Below are 20636 nucleotides of genomic sequence, written 5' to 3'. Positions count from 1 at the left end.
TGAATTCTCAGAATGCTTACACCGAGTTGGAGGACTCTATTGCTGAAGGAGCTGAGGAGGCCTGGAGGATTTTTAAGGAGCAGGTCGGAGTCCTTGCTCCCGACCTGGATCTCTCTCCTTTGGATCCTGACAAGGTCATCATTGATGGTGCCATAGTTTCTCCTCTTGCTCCCGAGGTTGTCTCTGAGTCAGATTTGAAGACTCGGGGGCAGAGAATCATTGAGTCCCCTCCTCGTCCAAAGGATGCTCCGAGTTCCTCAAGGTTTCACAGAACCTCCTCTCCGTCTCCTATGGACACTTCTCTCCCTGGTCCTGATGGCGCTCCGACTACTCTTCCCGACTCTGGTGGTGATGTTCTCTAAAAAATTTGTTGGCTATATGGGGGCCCGGCCAGTGGGTCCCCTCTTTTTTAGACTCTTTTTTTATGTTTGTGGTGGTGACTTGGTTGACATTTTTCTTGGCCTCTTAAGGCCGTAAACAAAAAATACTTAGAAATACCCTATTTGGATAAGGGTTTAAGTTTAACAAAAAATACCCTTTTTTGGATAAGGGTTTTAGTTACCTTTTGGTGTGCATGCTTTTCTGATTTTGGCGTTTTTGAAAAACCCCTTTGATCTTTTGAAAACCTTTTTCTAGGCTGTCTGTCCCTTATGAGCCTTTTTGTTTTAAGGGCTTAGGACAACCTTTAGCTTTGGCTTTTTAATAGGTTTTTCGATCTCTTTTTGGTATTCCTTATACTCAATTTTTTGATTCATTGAGTTCCTATGACTTAGGTTATTTTTGCGATGCGTTTTTTTTCCTACTCGGTTTTTCATCTCGACTTATGAGTCGGAGTGTCTCTGAGTTTCTCACGATCAACCTTTATAACCTCTTTACACCGACTTGTACCTCGTCGTTTTATCTTGACGACCATCTAGGTCAGTTCATGGGATTTTCATGCTTTGTCGAGCTTAAGTCGGCGCGTTTCGTAGAAAGAAAAACAGACGAGAAGGAATTTATAAGAGATATTGTAAAAGATCTTTATTTATTTGGGAAGGTACCTTACTACTACTAAGGACTTTTAATAATCTATTCCCCCTTAGTCTTTACTATGATGCCTCGTTAAAAACCCTTCTTCAGAAAAAACCCTTTGATTTTTGAGAAAAAATCGTGAAGTTGGGAAAAGAGTACATCAGGGAGTAGAGTTCGCATTTAACTATAGTACCTTTTCATGTTACAAGCATGCCACGACCTTGGTAACTCGATGCCATTTAGGTCGGTCATCTTATAATAGCCTTTTCCTAGGACTTTCCTAATCTTGTATGGTCCCTTCCAATTAGCGGCGAGCTTTCCTTCCCCAGACTTGTTGACTCCTATGTCATTTCTGATTAAGACCAAGTCGTTTGGGGTGAAGCTCCTTCGAATGAATTTTTTGTTGTACCTGATAGTCATCCTTTGTTTCAATGCTGCTTCTCTTATCTGGGCTTGCTCTCGGACTTCGGGGAGCAAATCAAGTTCCTCTTTGTGCCCCTGTATATTCCTGATTTCATCATGGAGGATCACCCTTGGGCTTTGTTCACTGATTTCTACTGGTATCATAGCTTCTACACCATAGACAAGTCGGAAGGGCGTTTCTCCAGTGGCAGATTGTGGTGTCGTCCGGTAAGCCCACAACACTTGGGGGAGCTCCTCTGTCCAGGCTCCTTTTGCATCTTGTAGTCTTTTCTTTAGCCCTGCCAATATGACTTTGTTAGCTGCCTCGGCTTGTCCATTTGCTTGGGGATGTTCCACCGAGGTGAACTGGTGTTTGATCTTCATACTGGCCACTAGGTTTCTAAAGGTGGAGTCAGTGAACTGGGTTCCGTTATCTGTAGTAATGGAATAAGGTATTCTATACCTTGTGATGATATTTTTGTAGAGGAACCTCCGACTTCTTTGGGCTCTGATGGTGGCTAATGGTTCTGCTTCTATCCACTTTGTGAAGTAATCTATTCCCATGATTAAGTCTTTGACTTGTCCTGGCGCCTGGGGAAAAGGACCTAACAAATCCATTCCCCACTTTGCGAAGGGCTATGGAGAAGTTATACTAATGAGCTCCTCGGGGGGAGCCACGTGGAAATTTGCATGCATTTGGCATGGTTGGCACTTTTTCACAAATTTGGTGGCATCTTTCTGCAAGGTCGGCCAGTAGAATCCAGCTCGGATTACTTTCCTAGCTAGCGACCTGGCTCCGAGATGGTTTCCACAGATCCCATTATGAACCTCCTCTAGTACTTCAGTGGTCCTTGAGGTCGGTACGCACTTCAACAATGGCGTTGATATTCCTCTTTTATAAAGGATATTTTTCACCAGAGTGTAATGTTGTGCTTCCCTCCGGATTTTCTTAATCTCTTTTTCCTCTTTGGGGAGGATGTCGAATTTTAGGTATTCGACCAAGGGATTCATCCATTCGAGGTTTAGCCCAGTTACCTCAAGGACATCTCATTTGTACTCTACTTTTACCACAGGGTTCTTGGAGAGTTTCCTGGATCAAGCTTCTATTATTCCCTCCTGGCTTGGTACTTGCTAACTTGGAGAGGGCGTCTGCTCTGCTATTGAGATCCCAGGTTATGTGCTTAACCTCGGTTTCCGCAAAGTGCCCGAGGTACTCCAGAGTTCTTTCTAAGTATCTTTCATGTTCGGGTCTTTAGCCTGATACTCTCCATTTATCTGGGAGGTCACCACTTGAGAGTCACTGTATATCATCACTTTTGTTGCACCAACTTCTTCTGCCAGCTTCAATCCTGCAATCAGAGCTTCATATTCTGCCTGATTATTTGAAGCTGGGAATTCAAATTTGAGGAATACCTCTATTTGGGTTCCCCTTTCGTCAGCCAGTATTATGCCTGCACCGCTTTCTGTCTTATTTGAGGATCCATCTACATAAAGTTTCCATGCAGTTGGCTTTTTCTCTTGATCTCCTGCGTATTCTGCTATGAAGTCGGTGATGCGTTGGGCTTTGATTGCTGTCCGAGTTTCATACTTCAAGTCGAACTCGGAGAGCTCTATTGCCTATTGAACCATTCTCCTTGCAACATCCGTCTTTTGGAGGATTTGCTTCATGGGTTGGTTCGTTCGGACTCTTATCGTATGAGCTTGAAAGTAAGGCCGTAGCCTCCGTGAGGCTATTACTAAGGAGTAAGCAAATTTCTCCAGTTTGTGGTACCTTAGTTCGGGGCCTTGTAGAACTTTGCTAATGAAGTACACTGGATGTTGTCCGACTTCGTCCTCCCTTATCAGGGCTGGTGCGACAGCTTTGTCTACTACGGACAGATATAGGACAAGATCTTCCCCAACTAGAGGTCGGGTTAGGATTGGAGGTTGGCTCAAGAACCTTTTGAACTCCTGGAACGCTCCTTCGCATTCTAGAGTCCATTCAAACTGGCATCCCTTTTTTAATAAAGAGAACAGTGGAAGAGATTTTAATGCTGATCCTGCCAAGAATCTAGAGAGGGCTGCAAGTCGGCCATTTAATTGTTGAACCTCCCTTAAGCAAGTCGGGCTCTTTATTTCTAGTATAGCTTGACACTTATCGGGATTTGCTTCAATCCCTCTTTGCGTCAGCATAAACCCTAGGAATTTTCTGACCTCCACTGAAAAGGTACACTTTGTGGGATTTAGCCTCATCCCGTGTAACCTTATGGTGTCGAAGACTTGCAAGAGGTCTGTCAAGAGATCAGCTTCTTCCTTAGTTTTTACTAGCATGTCGTCTATGTAGACTTCCATTAAGCTCCCGACGTGGGGGGCGAACACTTTGTTCATCAGTCTTTGGTTTGTGGCCCCTACATTTTTTAATCCAAATCGCATGACTATGTAGCAAAAATTTGCTCGGAGCGTGATGAACGACATTTTCTCTTGGTTTGGCTCATACATAGGGATTTGATTATATCCCGAGTAGGCATCCATGAACGACAAGTATTGATACCCCGAGCTAGAGTCTATTAGAGTATTGTTCCGAGGGTTACCTGAAACTGTAGGTCGATCTCGGTTGAGATCTTCTGTGTTGGTCGGAGCCGACGTGTCCGGTAGGTGTATAGCGGCCGGAGTTGGTGTGTTCGACTTGTGGAGCTGGTGTATACCTGGGTGCTCCAGTGTATTTATAATGGTGAGGAGTGACCTCTCTGGAGATAAGATAGTTATCTTATTGGTGCACGAAATTGTGATCATCAATGGCGCCATCAACATGGTAGCACAATTGTAATCTCACTTCTTTATCACAACTTCGCACAACTAACCAACAAGTGTACTGGGTCGTCCAAGTAATAAACCTTACACGAGTAAGGGTCGATCCCACAGAGATTGTTGGTATGAAGCAAGCTATGGTCACCTTGTAAATCTTAGTCAGGCAAACTCAAATGGGTATAGGTGATATACGAATAAAATATAAAGATAAAGATAGAGATACTTATGTAATTCATTGGTGGGAATTTCAGATAAGCGTATGAAGATGCTTGGTCCCTTCCGTCTCTCTGCTTTCCTACTGTCTTCATCCAATCCTTCTTACTCCTTTCCATGGCAAGCTTATGCAAGGGTTTCACCGTTGTCAGTGGCTACCTCCCATCCTCTCAGTGGAAATGTTCAACGCACCCTGTCACGGCACGGCTATCCATCTGTCGGTTCTCAATCAGGCCGGAATAGAATCCAATGATTCTTTTGCGTCTGTCACTAACGCCCCGCCCTCAGGAGTTTGAAGCTCGTCACAGTCATTCAATCATTGAATCCTACTCAGAATACCACAGACAAGGTTAGACCTTCCGGATTCCCTTGAATGCCGCCATCAGTTCTAGCCTATACCACGAAGACTCTGATCTCACGGAATGGCTGGCTCGGTTGTCAGGCGAGCGCTCAGTTGTCAGGCGATCAACCATGCATCGTGTATCAGGAATCCAAGAGATATTCACCCAATCTAAGGTAGAACAGAGGTGGTTGTCAGGCACACGTTCATAGGTGAGAATGATGATGAGTGTCACAGATCATCACATTCATCAAGTTGAAGAACAAGTGATATCTTAGAACAAAAACAAGCGGAATTGAATAGAAGAACAATAGTAATTGCATTAATACTCGAGGTACAGCAGAGCTCCACACCTTAATCTATGGTGTGTAGAAACTCCACCGTTGAAAATACATAAGTGATAATAGTGATCATTGGCTTCGGCCCCAGAGAGGGAACCAGAAGAGCCAAGATAGATCTAAGAACTAGATGTCCAAAGATCCGAAGATTCGAATACAATAGTAAAAAGGTCCTACTTATAGAGAACTAGTAGCCTAGGGTTTACAGAGATGAGTAAATGACATAAAAATCCACTTCCGGGCCCACTTGGTGTGTGCTTGGGCTGAGTATTGAAGCATTTTCGTGTAGAGACTCTTCTTGGAGTTAAACGCCTGCTTTTGTGCCAATTTGGGCGTTTAACTCCCACTTTGGTGCCAGTTCCGGCGTTTAACGCTGGGATTTCTGAGGGTGACTTTGAACGCCGGTTTGGGCCATCAAATCTTGAGCAAAGTATGAACTATCATATATTGCTGGAAAGCCCAAGATGTCTACTTTCCAACGCCGTTGAGAGCGCGCCAATTGGGCTTCTGTAGCTCCAGAAAATCCACTTTGAGTGCAGGGAGGTCAGAATCCAACAGCATCTGCAGTCCTTTTTAGTCTCTGAATCAGATTTTTGCTCAGGTCCCTCAATTTCAGCCAGAAAATACCTGAAATCATAGAAAAACACACAAACTCATAGTAAAGTCCAGAAAAGTGAATTTTAACTAAAAACTAATAAAAATATACTAAAAACTAACTAGATCATACTAAAAACATACTAAAAACAATGCCAAAAAGCGTATAAATTATCCGCTCATCACAACACCAAACTTAAATTGTTGCTTGTCCTCAAGCAACTGAAAATCAAATAAGATAGAAAGAAGAGAATATGCAATGAATTCCAAAAACATCTATGAAGATCAGTATCAATTAGATGAGCGGGGCTTTTAGCTTTTTGCCTCTGAACAGTTTTGGCATCTCACTCTATCATTTGAAATTCAGAATGGTTGGCTTCTTTAGGAACTCAGAATCCAGATAGTGTCATTGATTCTCCTAGTTAAGTATGATGATTCTTGAATACAGCTACTTATTGAGTCTTGGCCGTGGCCCAAAGCACTCTGTCTTCCAGTATTACCACCGGATACATTCATGCCACAGACACATAATTAGGTGAACCTTTTCAGATTGTGACTCAGCTTTGCTAGAGTCCCCAATTAGAGGTGTCCAGGGTTCTTAAGCACACTCTTTCTGCCTTGGATCACAACTTTATTTCTTTCTTTTTTTCTTTCTTTTTCTCTTTCTTTTTCTTTCTCTTTTTTTTCGATTTTTTTTTGTATTTACTGCTTTTTTCTTGCTTCAAGAATCATTTTTATGATTTTTCAGATCCTCAGTAACATGTCTCCTTTTTCATCATTCTTTCAAGAGCCAACATTCATGAACCACAAATTCAAAAGACATATGCACTGTTTAAGCATACATTCAGAAAACAAAAGTATTGCCACCACATCAAAATAATTAAACTGTTATAAAATTTAAAATTCATGCAATTCTTCTCTTTTTCAATTAAGAACATTTTTCATTTAAGAGAGGTGATGGATTCATAGGACATTCATAACTTTAAGGCATAGACACTAAGACACTAATGATCACAAGACACAAACATAGATAAACATAAGCACCAAAATTTGAAAAACAGAAAATAAAGAACAAGGAAATTAAAGAACGGGTCCACCTTAGTGATGGCGGCTTGTTCTTCCTCTTGAAGATCTTATGGAGTGCTTGAACTCCTCAATGTCTCTTCCTTGTCTTTGTTGCTCCTCTCTCATGATTCTTTGATCTTCTCTAATTTCATGGAGGAGAACAGAGTGTTCTTGGTGCTCCACCCTTAGTTGTCCCATGTTGGAACTCAATTCTCCTAGGGAGGTGTTTAGTTGCTCCCAATAGTTTTGGTACTTCACAGTCCAACCTCTTTTGAGTGGTAGTGTGGTTTTTCTACCCCTTGCCTTCTGGATCACGCCTTACTTTAAGTTTGTGTTGACAACCCTCTGCTTTGGTGAAGTTATCCTTGCGGCTTGATATCCGGACTTTTAGTGTTTTGTCCAATGACTTTTTAGTGTTCTTTATATAGAACCTTTTTTAGTCTCGGATGACGTTTGTAGCCCTGTTTGAGATTGTGCCTTCTTTGAGTGGAATTGTATCCCTTTTGGCTAAGCACCTTTGAGCCTTAAGTTGTTTCCTAACCTTTTTGCTTGTTCTTTTTTGAAGTCGTACTTGCGCCTCTTCTTTTAGCTGACGTCGACCTGTATGACTTTGCCCCTGCTTGAGTTCAGACTTTTTCGTGAGACCGTGCTTTCAGTGTTTCAATCTCTTTGGGGAAGTCATGCTCAAGCATCCTGACTTTGGTCGATCTTTGAGTAGTTTCTCATTGTGCAAGTCTGGTATTGCCCCTTTTACTTTGTTGAGGGGATTTTTCAGCCTTCTTCCGACTTGTTTGTCTTCGCTGTTCGGGCTTTTTAGTCATAATCCAACAACTTTTTAGGTAGTGTTTCGATGGGGAACCTTTTTATAGTTTGTTTGGATGACCTTTTAGCTCTGTCTTTGAGGCTATGCTTTTCGCTTTTTTAAGTAGTGTCTTTTTTCAAGACTTCGTACCTTTTAGCAAAACATTCCTGGCCTTCCTCTGGCCGTTTGCGAGATGTCTTTGTCTGTTTTTATGGATCTTTGTAGAGTGTCGGTACTTTGTTGTCCGACCTCTTTTGATCACTTCTGATTTTGTCCACTTTCTGCTTGGTCGAGGTGGTCCTTGGGGCTAATTTGTCCGACGACCTTTTAGTGTTTTCGTAGAACACTTTTTAGTCATTCTGAACAATTTTGATAGCCTTGTCGTGGAGCCGTGGCTTTTTGGGTGGAGCTATGTCCGTTTTAGCACACGTTTTTTGTTGGTCCGACTTCTTCTTGTCGGTCCAAGCTGTAGCTTTCGTTGGTCCGACTTCTTCTTGTCGGTCCAAGCTATAGCTTTCGTTGGTCCGACTTCTTCTTATCGGTCCAAGCTGTAGCTTTCGTTGTTCCGACTTCTTCTTATCGGTCCAAGCTGTTGCTTTCGTTGGTCCGACTTCTTCTTGTCGGTCCAGCTGTAGCTTTCATTGGTCCGATTTCTTCTTGTCGGTCCAAGCTGTAGCTTTCGTTAGTTTGACTTTATCGGTCTAAGCTGTAGCTTTCGTTGGTCCGACTTCTTCTTGTCGGTCTCTTCTGAGTTATGTTTGTAATCCTCTTTCTTGGACCTTGTTCAAGTCTCTTTCAGGGATTACTTTTATAACTTTTGTCGCTTGGGCCGACTTTGTCATGTCGGGTCCTCCTAAGTTATTTCTGTAATCCTCTTTGTTGGACCTTGTTCAAGTCTCTTTCATGGATTACTTTTATAACTTTTGTCGTTTGGGCCGACTTTGTCATGTCGGGCTCTTCTAAGTTATATCTGTAATTCTCTTTCTCGGACCTTGTTCAGGTCTCTTTCAGGGATTACTTTTATAACTTGTTTTGTAGGAGACCGACTTCGTTAGGTCGATCTCTTCTAAGTTATTTTTGTAATCCTCTTTCTTGGACCTTTGTTAGGTCTCTTTCAGGGATTACTTTTATAACTTGTCTTGTAGGAGACCGACTTCGTTAGGTCGATCTCTTCTAAGTTATAGCAATTTCTCTTTAATAGGGTTGGCCAGACCTCTTTCCAGGGATTTGCTGATAACTTGGGTTGACTTGGTCCGACTTTTTAGTGTCGGCCAGTCTTTTTAAGTTATTATATAGCAATCCATAAGACCTCATCAGGTTCTTTTTGGGATCACTTTCGATAACTTCTTGCATTATTCTGTGTTCATCTTTGCCAATTCGTAGATGGTGGTTTCTGTCCCGGTTTGATCGTCCTTTTGGTGAATCGCGTTTTCACCTTTGTCGGACGATCATTCCTATCGAGATCGTACAGTGAATTTGTTCTTCAATTTCTGTCGATCTGTTGCTTTATAATCGAACGATGAATGCTTCAGATTAATGCGTCTTCGGAGTTTGTAGAGCAGTAAATTTTGGTTTTCACTTTGTCGACCTTTGTCAAAATCAAACGATGAATTCGGTTTTCATCGTGGTCGGGCGGTGAAGTTGGTTTTCACCTTGCCGACTTGTCGCTTTGTAATCGGATGATGAATTTGGTTTTCATCTTGCCGACTTTGTCGTGATCGGGCGGTGAATCTGGTTTTCACCTTGCTGACCTGCCGTAGTCGGGCGTCTTGGTAGGAAACTTTTTAGGGAATCTGCAATTTTTTAATAAAATGAAGATAAGAGTGTGTACATATTAGTACTTACCTTTCTAAGTTGGGCAATCTTTTTGGATCTCGGCCTGGCGCCCTTTGCAGGCATGCCATGACCTTGGTAGCTCTTGCCCCTCGAGGTTGGACACTTTGTAGTAACCTTTCCACAGTTCTTCTGAACAACTTGGTATGATCCTTTCCAGTTGGCTGCTAGCTTCTCTTCTCCTGACCAACCTATTCTGATGTCATTTCAAATTAGGATGAGATCGTCGTTGCTATGTTACCTTTCGATTGTATCTTGAGGCCATTTGACGTTTTAACACCTCCTCTTTGGTCCGAGCTCTTTCTCAGATTTCTGGAAGTAGGCCGAGTTCTTCCTTTTGAAGTTGGGAGTTGGCCTCTTCACTGTTGGGAGTTGGCCTCCTTCACTATTGTGGAAAGGTGATTCCTTTGTGGTGAGGTGTGGAGTTGTCCGATATGCCCATAGGACTTGATGGAGCTCTTCTGGTGGGGCTATATTTTTTATGTAAAGCTTTGACTTTCTAGTTGGGTTTTTACTCTGAAGAACTTTGGTTCATTCTGCAAAAAGCTTGCGTCTTTGATCATTTGTTATGACTTTTCTTTTGTCATTCGCCTTTGAGAAGAATGTGGGCTTTTAGGATTTTGTTGCTGTTCCTATTTCTTTTCATCGTTGCCTGACTCCTTTTGTATAAAAGTTCTAGCTTTTGTTTTGACCTTTTGTCTAAGAGGTGTTCGGACTGTTTGGGTATAGATTGTCGGCTTCTCTTCTCTGTGTTGTTGCCCTGTTGTTGCCTCCAAAGGGTTCTCCTGGACTTTCGTGTGAGTCCTGGAGTTTCTCTTTTACTGCTATATCTGATGTTTTACTGTTATTGTTTGAGTTGTTTCCTTATTTGTCTGAGTTGTTTGGTAATAACCCCATTGTTGACCTATGTCTTCTTGAAAAAATATTGCTGAGATGTCTACTAAGATCCTGGACGGCATGTCTGATTGATTGGATTCCATAGTTTTAATGCATGTTACTATGGCTGACCCTGAGTACTGTGTGTGACTTAGGAGGTTCCGTAGAATTTGTAGGGATAGGGATGAGGAGAAGAATTATGAGCTGGTGTCACCAGACTCTGAGGAAAGGGTTTTTTTTCCTTCCTTGTTATGGTCTTGTAATGTAGCCTGGATGAGGCTTCTATTATTGCCCCCTGGTTTGGTGTTGGCTGATTTTGAAAGTACATCAGCTTGGGCATTCTGCTCTCAAGGTATGTGTCGGACTTCATATTCCTCGAAATGTCCGAGCTGTTTTCTGTTTTTGTCCAGGGTCCTCCGAATTGTTCGAGCTGTTCTCTTGTTTTGTCTAGGGTCCCCCGAATTACCCGAGGTATTTTTTCATGGTGGGATCCTCAGCTTGGTTGCTCCCTTCTATTTGTGAGGTGACTACTTATGAATCACTGGACATGGTAAGCTCCTACCTTCTTAGCTAGCTTTAAACCAGCGAGTAGTGCCTCGTATTCAGCTTGGTCATTTAGCTTGATTTGGCTTCCCTGATCGCTTTATATAATTATGCCTGCACCACTCCCGGTTTTGTTTGAAGAGTCGTCCATGTAGAGTTTCCATTTTGTAGGATTTCCCGGGGTGTCAGTGTACTCTGTAATAAAGTCGGCCAGATACTGTGATTTGATGGCTGTCTGAGCTTTATGTCGAAGATCGATTTCGGATAACTTGACTGCCCACTGTAGAATTCTTCCTGTTAAATCTGTTTTCTGTAGGATGCCTTCTATGGGCTGGTTGGTCCGAACTCTGATAGTGTGAGCTTGAAAGTATGGGTGGAGTCATCGAGAGGTGAGTATGAGGGCGTAGGCGAACTGCTCTATCTCTTGATAGTTTAGTTCGGCCCCTTATAGAGCCTTGATGATGAAGTAGACGGGTTGTTGCCCACTTTTATCTTCTTTAACTAATGATGAGGCTATTGCCAGACTTTCCACTACGAGGTATAATATGAGCTTTTCACTTTCCCTTGGTTGGGTAAGAATGGGTGGTTGCCCCAAGAATTTTCAAAATCTCGGAAGGCTTGTTTGTACCCCGTAGTCCTATTCAAACCTCTATCCCTTCCTTAATATACCTCTTTGAGGTGTCCTTTGCGAGATGATTTAGAGATCCTTCCTCCTGCGAATCCTCCATGAACATGTCTCTCAGGGGTGTGAGGTGGACGTTCAACTCGTTCGACCTCTTTGGTGTGAGACGTTCGACTTGTCCGACCTCTTTGGTGTGAGGTTGACCTTCAACTTGTCCGACCACTTTGGTGTGAGATGGACCTTCAACTTTGTCCGGCCTCTTTGGTGTGAGGTGGACCTTCAACTCGTCCGACCTCTTTGGTGTGAGGTGGACCTTCAACTTGTCCGACCACTTTGGTGTGAGGTGGACCTTCAACTTTGTCCGACCTCTTTGGTGTGAGGTGGACCTTCAATGCGTCCGACCTCTTTGGTGCGAGGTGGACCTTCAACGCGTCCGACCTCTTTGGTGTGAGGTGGACCTTCAACTCGTCCGACCTCTTTGGTGTGAGGTGGACTTTCAACGCGTCCGACCTCTTTGGTGTGATGTGGACCTTCAACGCGTCCGACCTCTTTTGTTTTTGATTGGGCGAGTTGATGGGATCTTCTCAGTGTTGCATATTTCTCGGTAGACATCCACAACAGACACCCGAAGGGGGTGTAATTTTGGTATTTTCTTGGCTTCTCTCCATGTTGATCTTCTTTTTTCTTGGACTCTTTATCCTTATCCCAAGAGGAGTAGGAATGTTCGGTTTTTGAGATCTCTCCTAGTCGAGAGTTTTCCTCCATGTTGATGTACTTCTCTGCTTGTTCTTGTACCTCGTTTAGAGATGTTTGGGTGCTTCCTGGATATTGAGTGGCTAAAAGGTCCTTCTCGTAGACCATTGATGAGTCCCCTGATAGCTGCTTCTGTTGGCAGACTTTGTATGCCCATACATGTTTTGTTGAATCTTTCCATGTTGTTGCGAAGGCTCTCTCGATCTCCTTGCTTGATCCCTAATAAGCTCGGTGCGTGTTTGGCTTTGTCCTTCTGGATGGAGAATAACGGATTGCATCTGAGGCCTCCGTGAAATACATCCTGCTTCTGAAATTGCTAAGATGATGGCTTGGATCTGATGTGCCATCGTACGGGGTCATGTCTGGAGCTTTGAAGTCCTTTGGGACCTTTAGCTTTCATGATCTCTTTGGTGAATGGATCTTGGTCCTTGTAGGAGCTATCCTCATGAGAGGATCAATTAGCTTTGGCCTTGAGATCGGCTTCAAGTTTTAAGAGTTTGTCCTCCAATTCCCGGCGTCGCTTTATCTCCCTTTGTAGGTCTTTCTCAGCCTCTCGTTGATGTAGGGCTTCTTCTTCCAGTTGTTTTAAACGGTTTTGAAGCGCCTCCATGGCTCCCGCATTTAGAGAATCCTTTTCATTGTTAAGTTGAGGAGTATCTTTTGGCGTAGTATCCGCGTTTTTGTGCGGCGTTCTATCCTCTAGATCTGAATCGTGGTTGTTGTCATGGTTGTCTGCCATGGTGGTGGGATGACTTCCAAGTTCCCCGGCAACGGCGCCAATGTTCCGAGGGTTACCTGAAACTGTAGGTCGATCTCGGTCGAGATCTTCTGTGTTGGTCAGAGCTGACGTGTCCGGCAGGTGTATAGCGGCTGGAGCTGGTGTGTCCGACTTGTGGAACTGAGAGTGCTGCTGATCATTTATCACCGAAGGGTGGGGGGTACCTGCAAGGGACTCCGATGCTTAAGTTAGCAAGGGTATTAAGCAGGTATTGAGTAAAATCAGAGTATGAGTTATACTTGGGTGCTCCAGTGTATTTATAATGGTGAGAAGTGACCTCTCTGGAGATAAGATAGTTATCTTATCTTATCTTATCTTTGAGTGAAGTAATCTTATCTTTAGGGGAACCGCCTTTATCTTTCTGGGCTTTGGCTGCCTTTAGATTGGGCTGTGTTTCTTCATTTTGGGCCTGCTTTGGGCTCCTTTGGCGATTTGGCCGAGCGCTTTGAGAAGAGGTCGGGCATTGGCCGAGCTCTTTGAGAAGAGGTCGGATAGTCTGACCTGAAGAGGTCGGTCGGCTTGTCGCTAAACATTCCGGGTCGGACAGCTTGACCCAGGGTATGAACAAATATCAATACTTGGGAGTGGATAAGGGTCCTTGGGACACGCCTTATTTAAGTCAGTGTAGTCGACGCACATCCTCCATTGGTCATTTTGCTTCTTGACTAGCACTACATTTGCTAGCCATGTTGGATATTTAACTTCTCTGATGAAGCCAGCTTCTAGGAGTGCCTATACTTGCTCCTCCACCACTAGGGCTCGTTCCGGGCCGAGCTTGCGCCTTCGCTGTTGTACAGGTCGGGATCCTGGATACACCGAGAGCTTGTAGGACATAAGCTCGGGATCTATCCCAGGCATGTCGGAGGCTTTCCAGGCAAAGAGGTCAGAATTGTCTATTAGGAGCTTAGTCAACCCTTGCTTCAAGGTTTCCCCTAGGTTGGCTCCTATGTTGGTATTTTTTCCCTCCTCTTTGCCGACCTGTATTTCCTCAGTTTTTCCTCCTGGCTGTGGTCGCAACTCTTCTTTGGCCCTTGCACTGCCGAACTCTATGGTGTGAACCTCTTTGCCTTTTTCCCTCAGGTTCAGGATTTCATTGTAGCACCTTCTTGCCAATTTCTGGTCTCCCCGCACCATTGCTACCCCCGCTATTATCGGGAATTTCATGCAGAGATGGGGGTGGATACTACTGCTCCGAGTCGATTTAGGGTAGCGCTTCCGACTAGGGCATTATATGCTGACCCTACGTCGATGACTATGAAGTCTATACTCAGGGTTTTGGATTTTTTCCCCTTTCCAAAGGTAGTATGAAGGGGTAAGAATCCCAGTGGCTTTATTGGCGTGTCGCCTAGCCCGTATAAGGTGTCGGGGTAGGCTCTTAGCTCCCTCTCATCAAACCCTAGCTTGTCAAACGCGGGTTTGAAAAGGATGTCCGCCGAGCTTCCTTGATCTACTAGAGTTCTGTGGAGATGGGCATTGGCTAGGATCATGGTTATCACCACTGGATCGTCGTGTCCAGGGATTACTCCTTGCCCATCCTCCTTTGTAAATGAGATGGTGGGAAGGTCGGGTGATTCGCTCCCGACCTGGTAGACTCGCTTGAGGTGTCTCTTGCAAGAGGACTTGGTGAGTCCTCCTCCCGTGAATCCACCTGAGATCATATGTATATGTCTCTCCGGAGTCTGCGGTGGTGGGTCTCTTCTATCCGCGTCATCTCGCTTTCTCTTCCCATGATTGTCCGACCTTTCCATGAGATATCTGTCAAGTCGGCCTTCTCTGGCCAGATTTTCTATCATATTTTTGAGGTCGTAACAGTCGTTTGTTGAGTGACCATATATTTTATGGTACTCGTAGTAATCGCTGCGACTCCCTCCTTTTTTATTTTTAATGGGCCTGGGAGGCGGTAGCCTTTCAGTATTGCAAATTTCTCTGTATACGTCCACTATAGAATAGAGGAGTATAAGAGTGATATTTCCTGGGTCTATCGAGACCGAGGTTTTCTTTCTTTTTGGGCTCCCTCTCCCTCTCTTTTATCGAGGGAGGGTGCCTAGGTCGCCAACTCGACTCTCTCAGTCTGGCATTTTCCTCCATGTTGATGTACTTTTTCGCTCTCTCCTGTACATCACTCAAAGAGGTCGGGTGCCTTTTTGATATGGACTATGAGAAGGGTCCTTCCCTAAGTCCATTTACTAATCCCATGATAACTGCCTCTGTGGGCAGATCTTGAATTTTTAAACACGCTTTGTTGAACCTTTCCATGTAATCACGCAGAGGTTCCCCGACCTCCTGTTTAACTCCCAAGAGGCTTGGTGCATGTTTTACTTTATCCTTCTGGATGGAGAATCGCGTCAGAAATTTTCTTGAGAGGTCCTCAATGCTGGTAACCGACCTTGGAGGGAGGCTATCGAACCACTTCATCGCCGCTTTTGACAGGGTGGTCGGAAAAGCCTTGCAACGTGTTGCATCAGAAGCATCAGCCAGATACATCCGACTTTTGAAATTGCTTAAATGATGCTTTGGGTCTGTGGTTCCGTCATAGAGGTTCATATCAGGGCTTTTGAAGTTTCTTGGAACCTTCGCCCTCATTATGTCCTCGCTGAACGGGTCCTCTCCTCCTAAGGGCGACTCTTCTCGGTTGCCACGGGAGTTTCGGCCTTTAAGGGAGGATTCAAGCTTTGTGAGTTTTTCTTCCAACTCTTTTCGTCGTTCTATTTCCTCCCTGAGGTTTCGCTCTGCCTCTCGTTATCGTTCTAGTTCCTGTTCCAGTTGCTCCAGACGACCTTGGTGGCCGTGGACCAGCCCCATTAGCTCGGTTGCATGGGGTGGCCCTTCCTTTCCGGACTCTCGTCCTTCCGAGGAATTTGCCTTTGGGTTTTTGAGCCCAGAGGTGCCTTCTTTATGCTGGTCGCTGGTTCCTTGATGAAGGATCAGGTCTGCGTCATTGTTTCCGGTATCTGGATTTTCTTGCTCGGAATCAGACGCTGTATGTCCATCTTCTGGTGAGTTGTCCGCCATTACTAGTTGATCTCTCGGTTCCCCGGCAATGGCGCTAATGTTACGTTGGGTAACCAGAGGTAATGGGCTTGACTCGTTAGGTTGGCCCAATCGTTAGTGGAGAGAAACCTTCGAAGAGAATCGTGCTTCTGGGCTTCCGTCCGACTTGTGAGTACGAGTGAATGGGGGTGATACTTGCAAAGACACTTCGACGCTTAAGTCAGCAAAAGTGCAAGCAGGTCTAGAGAGTATTGGGACTTAGAGATACCTGAGGGATGTCAGTGTATTTATAGTGGTGAACCAATAACCACCGTTGGAGTAGTTCTACTTTTTAGGGTGTATAACCGTCCCTTTATCTTAGGGAGGTTACGATATGGCTTCTGGAAGTGGGTAGAGAGATTTTAGGGGCAGTTACTCATTTGAATGAGTGTTTATCGGCCAGCTAATCTTCGTCCCCGATTTCTTTGGGGTAAGTCGTAGTGAGAACCGACTTCGTAGGGAGAAGGTCGGTATAGGGCGAAGTTCAATCCTTTGGATTGGGCCTTTCGTTGGGTCCTGAGCCTTATCATTGGGGCAGGATATGAACAATTTTATAAATTTTAAAAAAAATTTGGATATCTCATTTTTAATAGGTTTGGATATTTCTTTTTATTACGTTTTGAATGTTTCTTTTTAATAGGAATTTTTAAAATAATTTTAAAAGTTTGTCATTATTTAATTTTAAATACTTTTAAAAATTTTGGATATTTTTTATTAAAATTTAAATATTTTTTATGATAATTTAAATTAATATTTTCTAAAAAATTAAAAAAATTACTGATTGAGTACAGTTAGTTGTACCATACCGCTTGTTAGCGGGATTGCAATTAATATATATAATGGTAACTTTTTGTAAAAAAAAAAAATTAATATTAGAGAAAAATAATCTAGAAAAAGTAAAAAAAAATGTGTATTCTTCGTAAATTGGTTCTTAGTCGATAATCAATTTTGAGTATGAATTCATCAAGAAACTACACAAACTCACAAAGTGCAAAGAGAATTGACCTTTTTGAGATTTTAAATTATTAATTATTATACATTTTACTTTATTTAATAATTAATATTTAAAGAGAATTGAGCAGGATTGTGCAAAGATGTTTTGTTGTCTTTCTGGAAAATTGATTTGGCTCCTAATCCCAGTTTTTGAAGCGATAACTTATTGCTTCTTGATTGGGGACTCAACATTCAAGCTTCATATAACTTATATTACCATTTTGTCATTGAAACATTAATTTTTTCCCTCCCTTTTTTGGTTATACTATATTTTATATATGATCTTTTTGTAATTACACTTTTAACTAGTATTATATAAAGATAGTAGTTTCTATTCTATTATAAGTACTTTTGTCATAGCAAATTTCTATTTATTCTTTTGGATAAATAATAATTATATAAATTTCTAATAGTCATTCACCTAAATTCGACGCAATCGTTTTAATATGTATTTTATACAGATAAATGAATTAATGGCTGATTTTTTTATATACATGAAGTATAATTGTTTTTGTTTTTGGGCTTCCATTCTTGTTAGAGGTGATATTTTAAGTATTTTAAAATTAGATATAAAATTGACTCACTTAAAAATTGTCCCTAAATGTGATAAAAAAAAGTTCATCCTTTTCATTTAAATTATTAAAAAATCATGAAATATTTTATATTATATTTTTTTTCTAAGTTAAACCTTAAAATGGTTTCTAAAATTGGTGTCGTCCACTAAAATCATCCTTGATATTGTAATTGCACCAATTATGTTTAGGTAGCATTTGTTCTGAGGTACTGAGATAGAGACCGAAAGACTGAGACTCAGTATCATGTTTTTTAGTTCTGAAACTGGTACTAAAATTTCAATATTTTAGTACCTCCAAAAAGTAGAGACATAGAAGACTAAAATTTTTAGAGATAGAGACTGAAATTTTAATAACATTTTATACTTAAAATATGCTCATTTCAATTAATTAATTCTAATTTTACCCTTTGTGCAAATTAAATTAGAATTTTATTCTTGTTTCAATTCCTGTCTCCCACTTTGTATCAAACAGAGTACTGAAATTTATTTCAATCTCTATCTCTTAGTCTCAGTCTCTCGATCTCAGTCTTTCTGTCTCTGTCTCTCCACTAACCGCTACCTAAGATTGACAAAAATGTACCATGTTAGTCCCTGACCCATTTTTCATTAACGACGTGATGACATGACTTGATGATGTGGATTGTTAGTGACACATGTCACTCCATGGTTTGGCCACGTGTAATGGTATGATGATGTGTTGACTGTTAACATGTGGCATGCTGATGTGGATGGTTGTGCTACATGTCACAATACTATTTGGCCACATGTCTGTTTGTGCCATGTATCGCAGCAGTATTTGTCCACGTGTCATCCATTATGTCATCATTGTAGATGCACTAAATTAGTCCCTCACTTTGCATTAAGTGACTCATTTTAGTCCCTAAAATTGAATGTCGCGCACCAAATTAGTCCATTTATTAGTTTTTCTCATGTTTTTTTAAATTTAAAATTTTTTAATATCTTGGATGCACTAATTTCTATTTTTTCATATATCGTTTAAATACAAGTGCTTTTATAAAAAAATTTTAAGATTTTATTTTTAATTATATAATTTTTTCTATAATAATTTTGTAATATATAAATATTTTTTTTATTCGTATGAAATGCATGTTTTTGCTGTGTGTAGATGGACTAGACTGAAGCTACTTTAAGCACTCTCACTACTATCTCCGACTTCTTCAGTCTAGACAAAAGAAGTCGAAAATGGTCAAATGGTAGTGGGTATGCTTGAAATGTCTTCATGTCAACTCTAAGACGGCAGTTAGGGGTACTCGCAAGAGAAAAATATTTTATAAAAACTCTTGTATTTAAATAACATGTGAAAAAATAGAATTGAAATTAATACATGTAAAGATATTGAGAATTTTGAATTTATAGAAAAAAGAGAAAAACTAGTAAAGGGACTAATTTGGTGCACGACATTTAATTTCAGGGAATAAAATGAGTCATTTAATGCAAAGTGAGGGACTAATTTGATGCATCTATAATGATGATATAACGAATGACATGTGGATGAATACTGTTGCGACACATGGTACAAACGGACACGTGGCCAAATAGTATTGTAACACGTGGCATAACTGTCCACATCAGTACGCCATGCGTCACTGATCAACACATCATTATATAATTATACGTGGTCAAATCATAGAGCGACACGTGTCACTAACAACTTAAATTATCAAATCATGTCATCACATCATTAATAAAAAATATGTCAGGGACTAATGCAGTATATTTTTGTCAATTTCAAGAATATAATTGGTATAATTAAAATTTCAAGAATAATTTTAATGTACGATGCCAATTTCAAAAATTATTTTGAAGTTTAACTTTTTTTATTCTATACATAATTTCTCATTTTTTTATAAAATTATTAGGAAGTTACATTTAATAGATATCATGCATAATAAAATTTAATAAAAGATATATTTCTTATTTCACAACAAATATTTAATATTTGGCATAAGTTTAATAAAAAAAATCAAATAAATTAATAATATATTTGAACAATCATGTAATATTATTACTACTATAGTCATATAGATACAAATTAACTTAAAATTTTGGATGAAATTAATTTTATAAAATCAAGTCAATTGAAATCCCTTTTTACAAACATTAATCCAAACAAGCTAAGGATTAAGCATCTCAAAGTCTTTTTTCTGGCTAACTTTGTAACTTTTCCCAAAATAAAAATAAAATAAAATAAACTTTACAACTTTTTCTCCTATTTAGTAGAAAGAAACGTTGTACACATCATCTTTCAATTCCCTCTAATTAACAGCCACTCATGCAGGATTACTTTGTTTATTTCCTTTCTTTCTTTCCAATGTCCTACTAAAAAGTGATTAGAAGAAGACCCATATATGTATATATATCTCTAAAGTTGAGAAAAAGAAAACGCCAACAAGAAAATGCACACTTTTTTAATTTTGATATGGAGTAAGTAATAATATATGACATAGTATGGGGATATAGGATATTTTATTGGATTGTGATAATTGCGTCAAGTAAATTAGATAGTCCGATAAAAGGAAGAGTAATTGAACGGTTCAATTACAATAAATAGAGGATTCGATTTGCATACTCTGAAATTTTTTTAATTTTTAAACACAAATTGAATAATCCAATTTGTATATTCTCATAAATACTAAAAATTATAATATTAAAATATATCACTCATTTTATTTTTATATCAAAATTTTTTAACCGAAAATGCACTCAATGAAAAAGAAAAAAAAAATCCATATTCGGTTTGACTATTAAGCCCCTTTAGTCCTTTACAAACATTTATCAAACTCGTTGAGAAGAAATTAAAGTTGTAATGAAAATTAAACGCATTGAATCCATCCCTTCCAACCTTATTAAAATTGGACAAATACCGGCATGTTTTTTCTTTTCTTTTTTTTTTAATTTTGTGTAATATATTTAATATGTATATGTATTTTGAAATTAAAATTATTTATGGTTACTTTTTATATACATCTCTTTTTATTATCTACAGTATTCTTCGATCAGGTAAGTTAAAAATTAATTCGTGAATAAAATTTTGTTTAAAAATTTATCTTAACCAATAAAT

Source organism: Arachis hypogaea, chromosome 2 (genome assembly GCF_003086295.3).
Source record: "Arachis hypogaea cultivar Tifrunner chromosome 2, arahy.Tifrunner.gnm2.J5K5, whole genome shotgun sequence".
Taxonomy (NCBI): domain Eukaryota; kingdom Viridiplantae; phylum Streptophyta; class Magnoliopsida; order Fabales; family Fabaceae; genus Arachis; species Arachis hypogaea.
The sequence above is the reverse complement of the archived record's forward strand: the minus strand, read 5'-3'. Positions refer to the sequence as shown.